The sequence below is a fragment of the Lates calcarifer genome, linkage group LG4 (genome assembly GCF_001640805.2).
Source record: "Lates calcarifer isolate ASB-BC8 linkage group LG4, TLL_Latcal_v3, whole genome shotgun sequence".
NCBI lineage: Eukaryota > Metazoa > Chordata > Actinopteri > Centropomidae > Lates > Lates calcarifer.
In genome coordinates this window covers 19,169,006-19,182,421 of record NC_066836.1, presented here as the reverse complement: position 1 = coordinate 19,182,421, position 13,416 = coordinate 19,169,006, and positions in this window count along the sequence as shown.

Below are 13,416 nucleotides of genomic sequence, written 5' to 3'. Positions count from 1 at the left end.
GTCTTCACTCTCCCCGCCCACGGGGTCTGTTGCTAAGCAACCGTGCCAGACAGCAGAGAGTGTAGGAGCCTTGAGGTCTCCTCGTAAAACAGGAGACACTGTTGCTTACTATGAATGCAAATTCCCTCACAAAACAATTTAATTATATGTTTGGTAAAGTCTTCTCTTTTGAAAGCAGTAAAAAAAGACGTCTCTGAAACACATGGAAATGAACACAAACTAGTACATAAAGAGAAGATTGATAATGCCTCTACCAAGGTCTTGCTGCATATTTGACTGATTGATTTAGTAGCACACACACACACACACACAGTTTTTTTGTTTGTTTGTTTCTAAAGAGATGTGCAGATGACGCAGTTGCATTTTTTCAGCCCAAGAAATTCCTGTGGGGGACAAAGAAATATTTTGAAAACTGTGGGGGACATTCCCTTTGAAAATGCTGGTTTTGTTGATAAAAAAGGAAAAATATTCCCATAAAAGTAAAGAAAAGGTAGCCTACATATTATATGTCTCAAAAAAAATTAATAAACAAACATTCTTTCCACAAATCATATCTAATGTTGTGTATATCAATTTAAAAATATGGGCTGTGGTATATTTAGTGTCAACTCCCACCACTGTTGATGGCAATACAAAATCCTACAGAGCTTGCATGTAATCACCACTAGGGTACAGAAGGCTAACATGAACTCGTATTTATAGTAAATATGAACTGAACTGACGTGAACATAGCTCATAATACAGACCAGATACCAATGTAAAAGCCTGGAAGATACTGTGATACTCTCCTCTGCTACAAACATTTCAATTTGTTTTTATCATCTAAAATTTTGAGCATGTGACAAAAGACATTACATTTCATCACTGGTGTCCAGCCTCTCATACCAGATATCAACATGTTATACAGCTGTAGTCTAATAAAAGGTTAGTGGATTTGTCTTGTTGTCACTACCTGTCACTTATTTTGAAATCTGTGCTGCAGTGCTTAACTTGCAGTTACGCTGTGTTGAAACTCCTTTCTAACTTTCTTTGTAACTTTATGTTACATGGAGTTATAGTTACAGAAGTTGCAGAAGTATGGATAGACAGAGAACTCATGTCCTCACTTCATGTTTTTACATTAAATAGGAATTAAGCCTATGGTATGTCTAGTCTCAGATTTTGTTAGCTCTTTAGAATAGAAACGTCCAAAGCACAGACAAACACTTAAAGATAAACCTACAAACATCAGTCATATAATACTGTAGACTTTACTACAATATATAAGTGATATACTGTACTGTAAGCAATATAGTATATCCCTTCAGACCTTTTCAAGAACTCTGTCCTCCCTTAGGTTAGTGGGACATCTGATCCTTGCAAGAAACTATAACTTTTCTTTGGCTTACTCCTTAGAGAGGTCAGAGATCACAGAGCATCTGGAGCTCACATGAGTTCCAGCCCGTTTAATCAGGGTGGAGGTCCAAAAGGAAACTCTGTATTATAGTTCACTGAGGACTATCCCTGTTGTTTATTGAAAAAAGTGCAATTATGACCAACAGTAAGCAGTAAAGAATGAATTACGCTGACGAATAATAAGTGTATCGCGACCATACCATATTCTGCTTCATGAGAGGCAAGAGTGCAAGAAGAGGGTGAGGGTGGATGTGAAAGGCCCTGACCTTTAACACCATTTTTCTTAGGCTGTAAATGTTCAACATGGTCATGCAAAAGGTAGGTCTGTGTTTTATCTGCAGCTGCCTGGGGTCCACGTGGACAGCAAGCTGGAATGTCCCATCAACCCTGAGGCATGCAGATGACACTGTGCTTGTTCTTCGAGCCTGTTGAGGTCAGTGTTGTGCTGTCATATTCAGATACTGTGTGCTGAAGAGGCAGAATAACTCAGGTTATGCATCTGGTCTGAATGGTTGAAAATAAATACTGCATCATCATGGACTCCACTGACCAACTTGCAACTGAAGAACTGAGAATTTCTTAAATGAGAAAAAAACGACAATCGTTGAAGTATGAGGAAATATTGTGGGCAAGTTTACTCAATAATCTCCATAGTGCGCAGATGATTGTTACAGATTCATTGCCACTATATAATGATTACAAAGATTACAGACTTTTCAAGTGTGAAAATGCCATACTTTACCCTCAGTCATTATTCTCAGATGTTTAGTCAACACAACACTTTCCTCTTATGTTCAGTTCACCAACATGGTGCCTCTTTACTCTATCGTTGAATCAATGTCATTGTGTCTTAATGGCGGTATCGTGTGCCAACATCACATTATGTTAACATCATAGAAATAAGCCTTTGTACCATATAGCCATCATGTCAGTGGTTTATAATGATCATATGTCCTCATGCAGTTATAACATGATACCATTAAAATAATGAACCAATATGTCATGGTATGCTTTGCAAATTAATATCAATACATGCAACATGTTCATGTTTACACGTTGTACCTTTTGTTTTTTTCATCATAATGTTTTTACATCGTCAGTTACATTATCTCCAGTTTGTTGTCTATGTCAATTTGGTTCTCGAAATCAAATCTAATCAATTTTGTGTTTGTGAAAAGAGTTTAAAAAAGAAGCGCTTCACATGGAAATTATAAAACATCTAGAATGCATAATGCATAAAGCCCAAAATATACATGCAATTAACAGAGAAAATATGAATAAAAACCTTAAAGAGCAGCAAAGTTATAATAATAATAGCACATGTACTTTTCAATACTTTGTACAGAAATCAGTACAGATACCAGAGAGAAATATTAAGGTCACTCCTCAAAACCAGCCAATCATCACCCAGGATGGCAGTAAGGAGTACCTGCATACATGTGTACTATACTGCTATATTTATAAGAACAACACCTTTGTAAGTGTGTCCTCAGATGACCACAATTCATTACCTGCTTGGTCTTTGCCACCACCATGAATACAGTAAGACCAGAACAGCTATCAACTATAACATAAACCTAAGAAAGCTCAAAGACTCTTGTATGTAAAAGCCACAATTAACATGTCTTAAGTATCTTTTCAACCCACAGGTCTGAAAAACATGTCTGAAGATGGTGAGGTGTTAACCTGTGATTAGATGTAAAAACCATTAAAAAAGAAATTTGAAATTCGAAGTCATGTGGCTAACCAGTTGGATAACCAGTTCAGTGTCTGCTGTGTTCTACTGTGTTTTACTGTAGTTTTATTTCAGTGCCACTAGAGGTCAGAACAACACCACTGTAATTTTCAGGACAATGCTGAGGCCTATTGCACAGATTATTAACAGCGCTAACTCAGTCTCTTGTGATGGCGATCCAACCATTCATATTTTAAATACAGACCAATCAATTCCTGCTTAATGAGTGGACACAGACAGAAGGGAGTCTTTATCTATCTATAAAGCTAATTAGGAAACACAGTGTGAACATGTACAACAGATAGTGACAAACAACACAGGGGCAGTCTACATAGGATTTATATGGATGACATATTTCTCTGAATGTAAGTGAATGTGCTTGTCAAAACAGAAATGTACACAGGAAGAATATGTTGCTTGTGTAAATGCCTCAGCTTCATCTTATCTGTTTTCTATCAAATTTGTCCTTGTGATCTCAGCTTCTGGGAAGCAGAGGGTCTGTTCTTTTGACTGCAAGACATTCACCTAGAGCATATTTATTATGATCATATGCTAGTTGTATTGTTTGATTAATGGCTTGGCTATGGGTCAGTAACTTCAGTATGTCCATCAGTGCATTATTAACGACCTAGGAGAGAGAGGAGGTGTGTGTGTGTCCCTGTGCTTGTTTTTGTGCATGTGAGTGTGTGTGTGGCATGTGCGCAGACAAATGCTACGCACAACATCGACGAACGGAAATGGATGAATGGAAATATTGCAGTTTTATCTGAAACCAATAAGCAGAGGAAGTGTGGTGCGCCTAAAAATGGCCACATTTAATGTGGTGATTTGTCAAAAGAATCCTGAGAACAGACCTGGGATAGAAGAGGAAAGCATATATCTGTGTTTGGTGCCATACAAAATGCGGAAGGAGAATACAGTTGTGTTATTTAGAAGAGAGAACTGAGAATACATAGGTTCACATGACTTATGTGCACAGTCACTGTTGAGATAGAAGTTCATACTTGTGAGGTATTGGAAAATTTGCATCACTGCTTCAAAAATCTGAATTTCATGTGTTCAAAGCATTATACACATGTATATAAACACACCCACACACTTTGTTTTGCAGCACTGATTGTTCTATCCTCTGGCACAAAGAGCATTGCAATGTTATTGTGTCAGCTAAATAGGGAGCGCATGTTTGTGCCTGCCATGAGTGACTGCAGGGACATCGTACTAATGTCACTGAGCATCACTTGACTGGTGTTTTACACCAGCAAATCTCCATGTAAGAAAATGGTTGAATGTGTGTGTGTGTGTGTGTATTACTGTGAGATATGACATTAAGTTAAGATGACTGGTGGTCACAAGACAACACAGTACAATGAGTGACCCAGGATGTATGTGGACTCAATTACAAAGTGTGCAGTTACATAACCCTGTGCTAACTGTACGGAGCACCCTGATAGCCAACACACACATGCAAAATATGAACTATATGTCCCAGTTTAGAGTAATAGTTCAACAAAAACAGTTTGCTTTCTTACAGTTAGCTTAACCTAGCTTAGGTAAGTAAACCCCAGTGCTTTAACACTTAATTTTTTTGTACAGATTAAACACAAGAAATAAAAATACACTGATTAATGAGATGTGGATCTCCCTGCATCTAATCTGTATTTTAAATAAGTTAACCACCTCCTTGCTTCAGCATTATATTCATTATTCAACTTGAGAGTATTAACTTAACCAAGAAGCAAATATGCAAATTTCCCATCATCAAACTATTCCTTTAAGCCCGTAAAGTGGGAATACACTGATGGTGTGATGCATATGGACTGGAAGTCAGGAGGGGGTGTAAAGGCACGAGTTGTCTTCTCATGCTGAAGCTGGATTTAAACACCCACACATGTCCTAGATAGAGGAAACCACGATTATTCCCGTTTCTTTTCCCTCTTTTTCCTCCAGTAAATACACTTGAAATGACTCAGAGAGGGCTGGGAATCCTAATTGCACCCAGATATTGTTAATACACTGTAAAGAGATTACATGACTAAACCAGGCTTCTCACCAATCAATATGGTTACAGTTTTTGCTGTTTTGTAACATTTTTTTCAATTCTTGTAGCAGCAAGTATGCTCTTTCACAATACAGCAATAAATTGAACCCATCGAGATTACATTCATTATGTTCCCCCAATTAAAATAATTATTTGTAGAGGATAATAAGTGCAAGGTGAGAGTGCACTGATGAACACTGCCTCTCTTACACACACACACACACACACATACACACTGGTGTTGTTTTGGTCCCCCTCTTTGTGGTGAAGTATTTTTACCCCATCCTCAGGGCAGCACTGAACTTAATGGGAAGCGAAGGCTTGTCCACTACTGTTAGTGTGTGTGTGTGTGTGTGTGTGTGTGTCCTAGTTGTTTACCATGCCCCCCTCACTCTACTCCTCACACCCTCCAGCTCTGAGAGGATGGACTCATCGCTACAACGATGAATACGACATGCTCCATTCTGATTGGCTGGATGTGAGCTGTGGCCTGCCTGCTCCTCCAATCTGCATCCACCCTGTATGTGAGAGGTGAGCCTCAGTTATACAAAACGCTCACATCACAGTGACGCAAAAATAGCAGTGTTTTTCCAGACCTATATATTTTTTATCATCACATTTCTTTTCCCATCCATGGTTTAAATTTTCACTCTGACACCATATAAGGAGTTCACTTAAGACGTCATTACAAATCCCTGTGAATCACTAATACTCCACCTGTTAATCTTCCTGCTGTCAAAGTACTTGTGTGGACTAATATTTAACCATTATAAAGTACAGCAGCTGAACACCTGCAGAGGTTTGAAATTGTGTGTTTGTGTGATTTCCCTTGGTTAAGGTTTCTGGTTGTACACTAAGCATCCACCATCCTCAGGGTTACTGCCCTGTCAGCAGGACTCCTTTATCAAGGCCTCCAAAGAGTTTAAAGTGGAAGGTTGCTCAGTGATGGGAAATTCCCTTAAAATGGTCAAATTGGCGAAACTGTAAGAAACTCGAATGAAAGCTCAACTTTGCAGAGGCCTTGAGGGTGAACCTTAACCCTCAGCTAATGACTTGTAAGAATGGCTGACTGCTTTCAAGAGGAGCAGGCTGGTGACAGTGATGTCAGCAGTTTGAGTCTGTGGACTGGATATGAAATGTAGCTAGACTACCTAATCTCAAAAGTTCTGCTGAGATGCACATCAGCAAGGTACTTGGAAATCCTTAGAGAGTTAGGAAATGTCAGTAACAACATATTTGACATTTTCAAATAAAGGAACTATAAGAAAACACACTGTACAGAAAGAGATTTATTATTCTACAATTATGAGTAGACAATAATTACACACCAGAGCATCTTATAGACATCAAAAGTCATAAATGAAATGTAATTCACTGGTTGCATATTTATCAATGGAAAACAGATGTAATAAGCAAAGCAGCAGGTACATTTGTTATATTTAAAGTCTCCACTCAGAAATCCATTCTTTTTACTGTTACTTTTCTCAGATGTTTGAGTGTCAGAATAATGTACTGTATATGCAGAGTGTGTCACCCCAAGGCTGCTGTCACATTCACTTGTGTGTTCAAGTTAAAGTAGTGCTCCTTAAGATTTCAGTCCCAGTTGATTTGGCATCTGTGGCACTCTCTGCCACTAATGATGAAACTACTGTATGTAGATGTATTTTCAGAGAGTGAATGCACTGCATGGATATTTCAGAAAAATGCCAACCATAAATAGTATCAGCAATAAGTTCATGAAAATCTCAAGGATTATAATTTTTATAAGACATGTATTCGCAAGCCTGATTCAACTGCTTTAAAAGCTAGTTATGGCGTAGGAGACATCTTGCGTCCAGTAGTTAAACTTTTAAAACAAAGAATACTTCAGCCTGACTGGTGAGCCTGCTGATTGGTTTGGTTTTCAGGTTATATTTGTCCTGTTTCCCTGTTAAAGGGCAAGATGGAAAACAGCAAGAGAAAAAAAAAGAAGCCATGAGGCAAAAGAGACATTTCAGTATTCTATGGATTGAATGGGCTGTGGAAACTAATTACACATTTTGTTGTCTTTCAGTTGTGAACAGATTTTGGCTTCAGTGTGTTTTCAGTGAAAAGTCAAAGGCGGTCCTTCTGTTTCACTGTGACTCCACGTCTCTAAAAAAAATCTAATGTCAAAAATATGATGTAGAAAATGCTGCAATGTCTGCAACAAGCAAAAATAACATTTGGCTGGATTTTTCTTCACAGACAAAACCTCCTAAAAAGGTGATCCTCCTAAAACACATTGTGAAAGTATTACAACAGCTAATTAGAGCAATCAGTGTTTCCAATCAGTTGTGTGTGATAATTCACTATTAATGAATGTGTGAAGGTGTGTTTGAGTTGTGGATTGTCAGATGTAGGCGTTTTCCATATGTGGAAGTCTGTGACAAAGAGAAACATGTGGGATGGGCCAGAGTCATCTCGAGTACAGAGGGCCCATAATTCCTAGTGACGCCCCTGGGTACATTTATAATAATCTCTAACAGTCCTTTGCTCCGTTTAGGTCTGTATTTAGAGCCATTAACCCAATGTATGTATCTTCCTCTCCCACACTCCTTCACTCTGCTTCCTAATAGCTTGGATTAGCCACTGCTTTAATAGACTCATCCATCTCCTCTGTTTATTCACTAGTTTTCTCTCCATCTCCCTCTCCCTCCATCTCTCTCTGCTCATGGGCAATTACACAAACAAATGCAGTTTGTTTTCCACTCAGCAAATGAATGGATTTATCAGGCCATTACATTTTTAGTTTAAGGTCAGTTGTTGTATTATATTATCACTGAGAAAAGGTGAAGTCACAGTGTCACTCCTTCAATTTGCACAGTACATTAGCCGTGCAGATTTATGTAAATTCCTGCAACAGAGTTTGGCTTCTAATTGGCTGGGGCTTTACCCCCCCTGCAAAGAAGACTCAGAGCTTAAATCCAAATTTGCATAGCCTGACAGGAAGCAAAAGGGGAGGCGCGGAGGAACGGCCTTTTGTCAGCTGACGTCACCAGGTTGGCAGGCGTCAGATGTACGAAAGACACCCACGCGTGATTTAGACATTAACATGTGAGGGCAGCATGAGCTCTGAGGCCTTTCCTCAAAGCCTTGGATTTCTGAAGGGTGAATCAAGGACAACATCAGAGCTTCCTGATTGTTTCCCCCCACATATGATAAAACATGTCTGACATGTTTAATTCTAGATGTCAAGACGTATTCAAGGTTTAAAATGGTCTCTCAAAATAAAATCCAAATCTATGGGCAATATTATTTTGGCTGCCACTTCAGCGTGTGTGTGTGTGTGTGTGCACCTACATGGTGTTCATTGATTAGCTGTAAACCAGCCTGTAAAACAGAGAGGATCCCTAAAGTAACAGGCATCACACACAAACACACACACACACACACACACACACACACACACACACACACACACACACACACACACACATACGGAGATATGTGTTTGAAATAACATGTCTGACCTGGTGTTACTATAGGCAATGACGAGGGTGCCACTCACGTACACACTTAAACTCTCAACTGTCACCCATCCACTGTTACCCCTCCTCCTCCCCCGTGTGCCGACCCCTCACTCCACATCCCCTTCCGTCGTGTTTTCCTTTTGCTTGATTCCCTGAGGGGAGGAAAATTCTCCTTATCAGCCCCAACCAGATGCAGCAGTGTGTGTGTGTGTGTGGGTGTGTCTGTGTATGTGTGTGTGAGGATTATCCCTTGCCTTGCTTCTATTGGCTCAGCACTAACCCTTTTTTGGTGAAGCTGATGACTTGGGGTTTATTTTAGAAATAGCAGTGTTTCATTTAGCATTTTAAAGGTTGTGTCTTTTAAATGGCATGGCAGTAATTACAACGTGAAACATCTGAGAGTGGCATTTCAGAAAATTCATTATAAACTGGTAACTTGGTCAATCAGATTGTATTTGCATCTGCTGACTGTATTAGAGCATTGATGTGTGTGTGTGTGTGTGTGTGTGTGTGTGTGTGTGTGTGTGTGTGTGTCGTATTGTACACAATGATTCATTGAGCTCGTCTAAGAACATTAGAGTCAGTTCAGCTAATTCTGGTTTTACCAGCCTGAGAATCAGCATATTGGTGATACCCTCCATGCTCTGTGTGGGTGTGTGTGTGTGTGCATTTCCATTAAGCACAATCATTTCAGTCCACCTGCACGTGAACACCCTTCGTTATGAGACGATTTCACGTGACCAATCACATCTAATCACTGCTGTCATCCACATCTGAAGTTGACATCCATTGGCTGCAGGTTTAGAGCTGGTTTGTGATTCATGCCTCCATTCAGCAGCTCAGGCACAATCACATGATGACTGTGTGTGTGTGTGTGTGTGTGTGTAGCCCTATTGCCAAAATTGAGAAAAACGAAAAACTCTCCCCACTGCAGTTGCCATAGTAACCAGCGATTCGCCGCATCTGGCAAATTATAGGGTTGTATTGAAGGGCGAGAGGGTGTGTGTGTACGTGACAGTGTAAAGTGTGTGTTGTTGTGAGTGTGTGTGTGTATGTGTGTAACTGTAGGAGAGTGTGAACCTCTCCTGCATACAAAAACTGACGTTCAGGTGAAAATGAAAAGGAAAAATTGATGATCAATTATTATTTTTGCAGACAATCAATATCAGCTAAGACAGTACCTACTCACACACTCACACTAACACACACAGGACACAAAGACACACACAGTCTGGGTCATTAATACCAGTTATTATATTCCAAAACTCAGGCTGTGTTGAGACGCTGTCCTCCCAGAGGGCAACTCTCCATACTGATGTTTTTATGACTTTGCTGTGGACGAATGAACAGAGACAAAGACAGACACAGAGAGATGATGTCTCCAGTGACCTTGCGATAACCTCTCATCTTCATCAGTGACGAAGGGCGTACAGGTATGAAGAGAGAGAGCAAAAGGGTTCAGATGATACAGTTCCCGTGCAGAGATGTTACAAACACCTTCCTCCTTGCTCTTATATAAACACTGTTAAAGAAGGTCAAGAGGAACCAGTTGTTCCCTTCCAGTGATTTTATGCAGCACTGGGCGATGGGCTCAAACATAATCATAATACACCAGGATACATCTGTCAATACACACACACACACCTCCCTCACTCTCATGCTGCACTTGTCAAGCCAGGGCAACTAATAACCTTTAATAACTTTTAAAAAATCTTATTTTGTTGTGGTCTGTTTTATCCTCTTCATTCTCCATACTTGTATTGCTTATATGCCTGTTTTAATCTTGATTTTCCCATGTAAAACACTCTGTAACTTTGTTTTGAAGTGTGCTATATAAAAAACATTTTTATTGATAATTTTCATTGGTAAATTGAGTTTGATGATGTAGGTCCCAGCATGGCTCCACCCAACATCACTGTGAAGTAAAAAGTACAGTATTTTGCATTAAAAGTAGCATCATGAGAAAACTGAGACCATGACAACTTAAAATTCTACTTATACCTATATTAACAGATTTTTGGTCACAGTACAACAGGCTGCTAACACAGCATTTACATATTATCACCTCATAAACTTACTATGGTGGACATGTTAGCATCCAGTAGCTTATTTACACCTCCAACAGGTATGGATCAACATCAGCCCATCTTTATCTGTGCCTGCTGTTTGGTGCCTGGCAGGTACTTTGCGGTGGGTGGGTGTTTTGCTGAAAACTGTTTCCTGCTGTGTCTGTGTCTGAAAACAATCCTATGAGAATGAACCCAGAGTAAACTTATGGGCCAAAGAACAATGAGCTTGAAACTGTGGTTTTACAGGGTGATAATGCTCTGTGAGCTGGTCACTACTACTGACTCCCTCCACACTACACATTTTTTGATTCCAGTGGAAACAGAAGCACAAAGTTGTTCAACACTCCACCACTAGAAAGAACCTTTTCAACTTCTCTGGTCCCCCAGTTCTTTGTGGTGTGTCTTCAATGAGTTACCAGAACATAAAAAAGATTCATAAGAGGCCAGATGCCACCAAATACTTAGTATTTGAATGTGTAAAAGCACTGTGAGACCTCTGATATTTCAACCATTTTCACAAACAAACTAATGCAATTCTTAGCTACAGCTCAAGCAAGAAGACAATTATTATAAACTGTTATTCTCATGATTTCATTGGGATTTGTTTGTCAGCTTTCCTTTACAGAGACATACTATAAAAATCTGACAGGTGAGATATGTAAACTACCTCACCTATTCTGTCTCTCTCCTGTTTTATCCCTGCAAATTGATCTAATTGATGGGAACATCTCCATTTTGAAGTGGATACATTGCATCTTGTTGTATTACAACACAGTTGATGAAGGTGTTTGTGGCTTACTCACAATCTTGAGGCAGTAACAGAACAAACTTCTTTTACTTGGAGATGAGCAGAAGATCAGTCTTGCCTAGTGTGGCTGCAAGCACTGCTCTATAAATCTCCTGGGTAAGTGGTCTGTATTTAAGGTTTAAGCACTCCCCATTAGAAAGTCATGTATGGCTGTCAACATGCTGTTTATTGGGAACATTAAGCTATTTATAAAAACACATAAAGTGTGAGTCAGGTATACTTCCCCTCCTTTTCACCTGACAGCATCTAGAACTGAACCAGACTTTGACATCTTTATTTTTACTGTACTTTCAATTAACTGAGCGAAGGAAGAGAAATGGGGAGCTGTCTTGGGAGAGAGGAGGAGGAGAAAGAAAAGGGGAAATGGAGGAGAGAAATGAGAAGTAAAGGGAGACGTTAGATGGACAGCAGATAGAGAAAACAAAGATGGAGAAGAGGAGGAAAACTGAGGAAGAGGAAAGTGAATGATAGATGGATGTGTGTTTGTGTGTCTGTGCAAGAAAGGAGAGCGGTATCCAGAGAGAGAGAGGTGTGTGAGGGCGCCATTAAAGCCTTGTACTATAAATCTCTGACAGTGCGTGTGTGTGTGGAGATAACAGAGGGATGTCTTTCTCCATTCTGGCTCTGTCAGAATGATGTATGCGCCCCTTTCTTCCTCCCTGTGAAATATTAGAAGGAGGCCCTGCGTATGTGATCTCAGCCAGCATGTGGCCGGCATGTTTGGTAATTCCTCACCTCTTATCAGTGCTCACATGAGGTATTGTAGGTGGGAGACTTGTGGCCGCCTGGGAAGAGAGGTAAAATGACCCAGAAACACACTCACACACATACAGATGACCAGAAAACACGCAAACACGCAAAAATGAAAGAAAGTCAGAGACGAGGGAGAAACGGGCAACAGCTGACAGTGACAGCTTTCTTGATCGAGGGCTTCGAGCTTGACAGGTGTGATTGATCACATAATGGCAAGCACATTTCAGCGCTCTGCTCTTCATTTAGCTGACAGCATTTTCTTTATGGCACCTTGTGTTATGGTATCATAATCATGCCAGTGCCACTGAAGTGCCCAAGGAATAAATCTTTATAATCCCCCCCCACCAACCGCATGATGCACCAGGAGATGCAGCTGAGCGGCTGCCGCTGCTCAGGCCTCCTGCTATCCTTCATGCTGTTTCAAATGGCCGCCCTGGCTGTCACTCAAATTCCCTCATCGTTCAACTGCGTCGCGGACGGGGAGAGGGATAGACGGAGAGGAGGAGGTGGAGTGGAAGGAGGGAGAGAGAGAGTGTCCCTCCTCAGGTGAAACCTCCCCATCCCCCCGTCAACCTACAGGGACTGGTGAGTGATGGTGTGTTGAGGAGAAAAGTCAACATGTTAAAGCACCTGAAAATGTGGTTATGAATCCTCAAAGCATTTCAGTAATGGATATTTTATGTCTCTCATGGTGACTAACCCACAAAAAATTATTGCCCAAATCTGCAGTATCCTTTAGCTGTATGGAGCCTTTTAGCCTTTTTTGGCTCGATGTTTTGGTTTTATGGCTCACATTAGACTTGTCAACCCAGCCACAGCAGACAGGCGATTTTAGCAAAATCAACTGTATTTACATGTCTAGCATCAAATGGCTAATTGACAAAGTTAGGAACTAACCAGTGAACAGAATCAGGAGTTGGTGGAGACCAAAAACAAAGCTAAAAGAGTGTGTATATTGCACTTACATTCATTCTGAATTGAAGCTAATGTTGATGTGTCTACTGGATGTATAAATAATACTTATACATTCATCTTAATAAGTTTATATTTATGAAAATGAAAATATACAAATATTGTATCTACCAAGTTGTTGTGCTGCCCACTGGTTGCCAAAGAAAACAAACAAA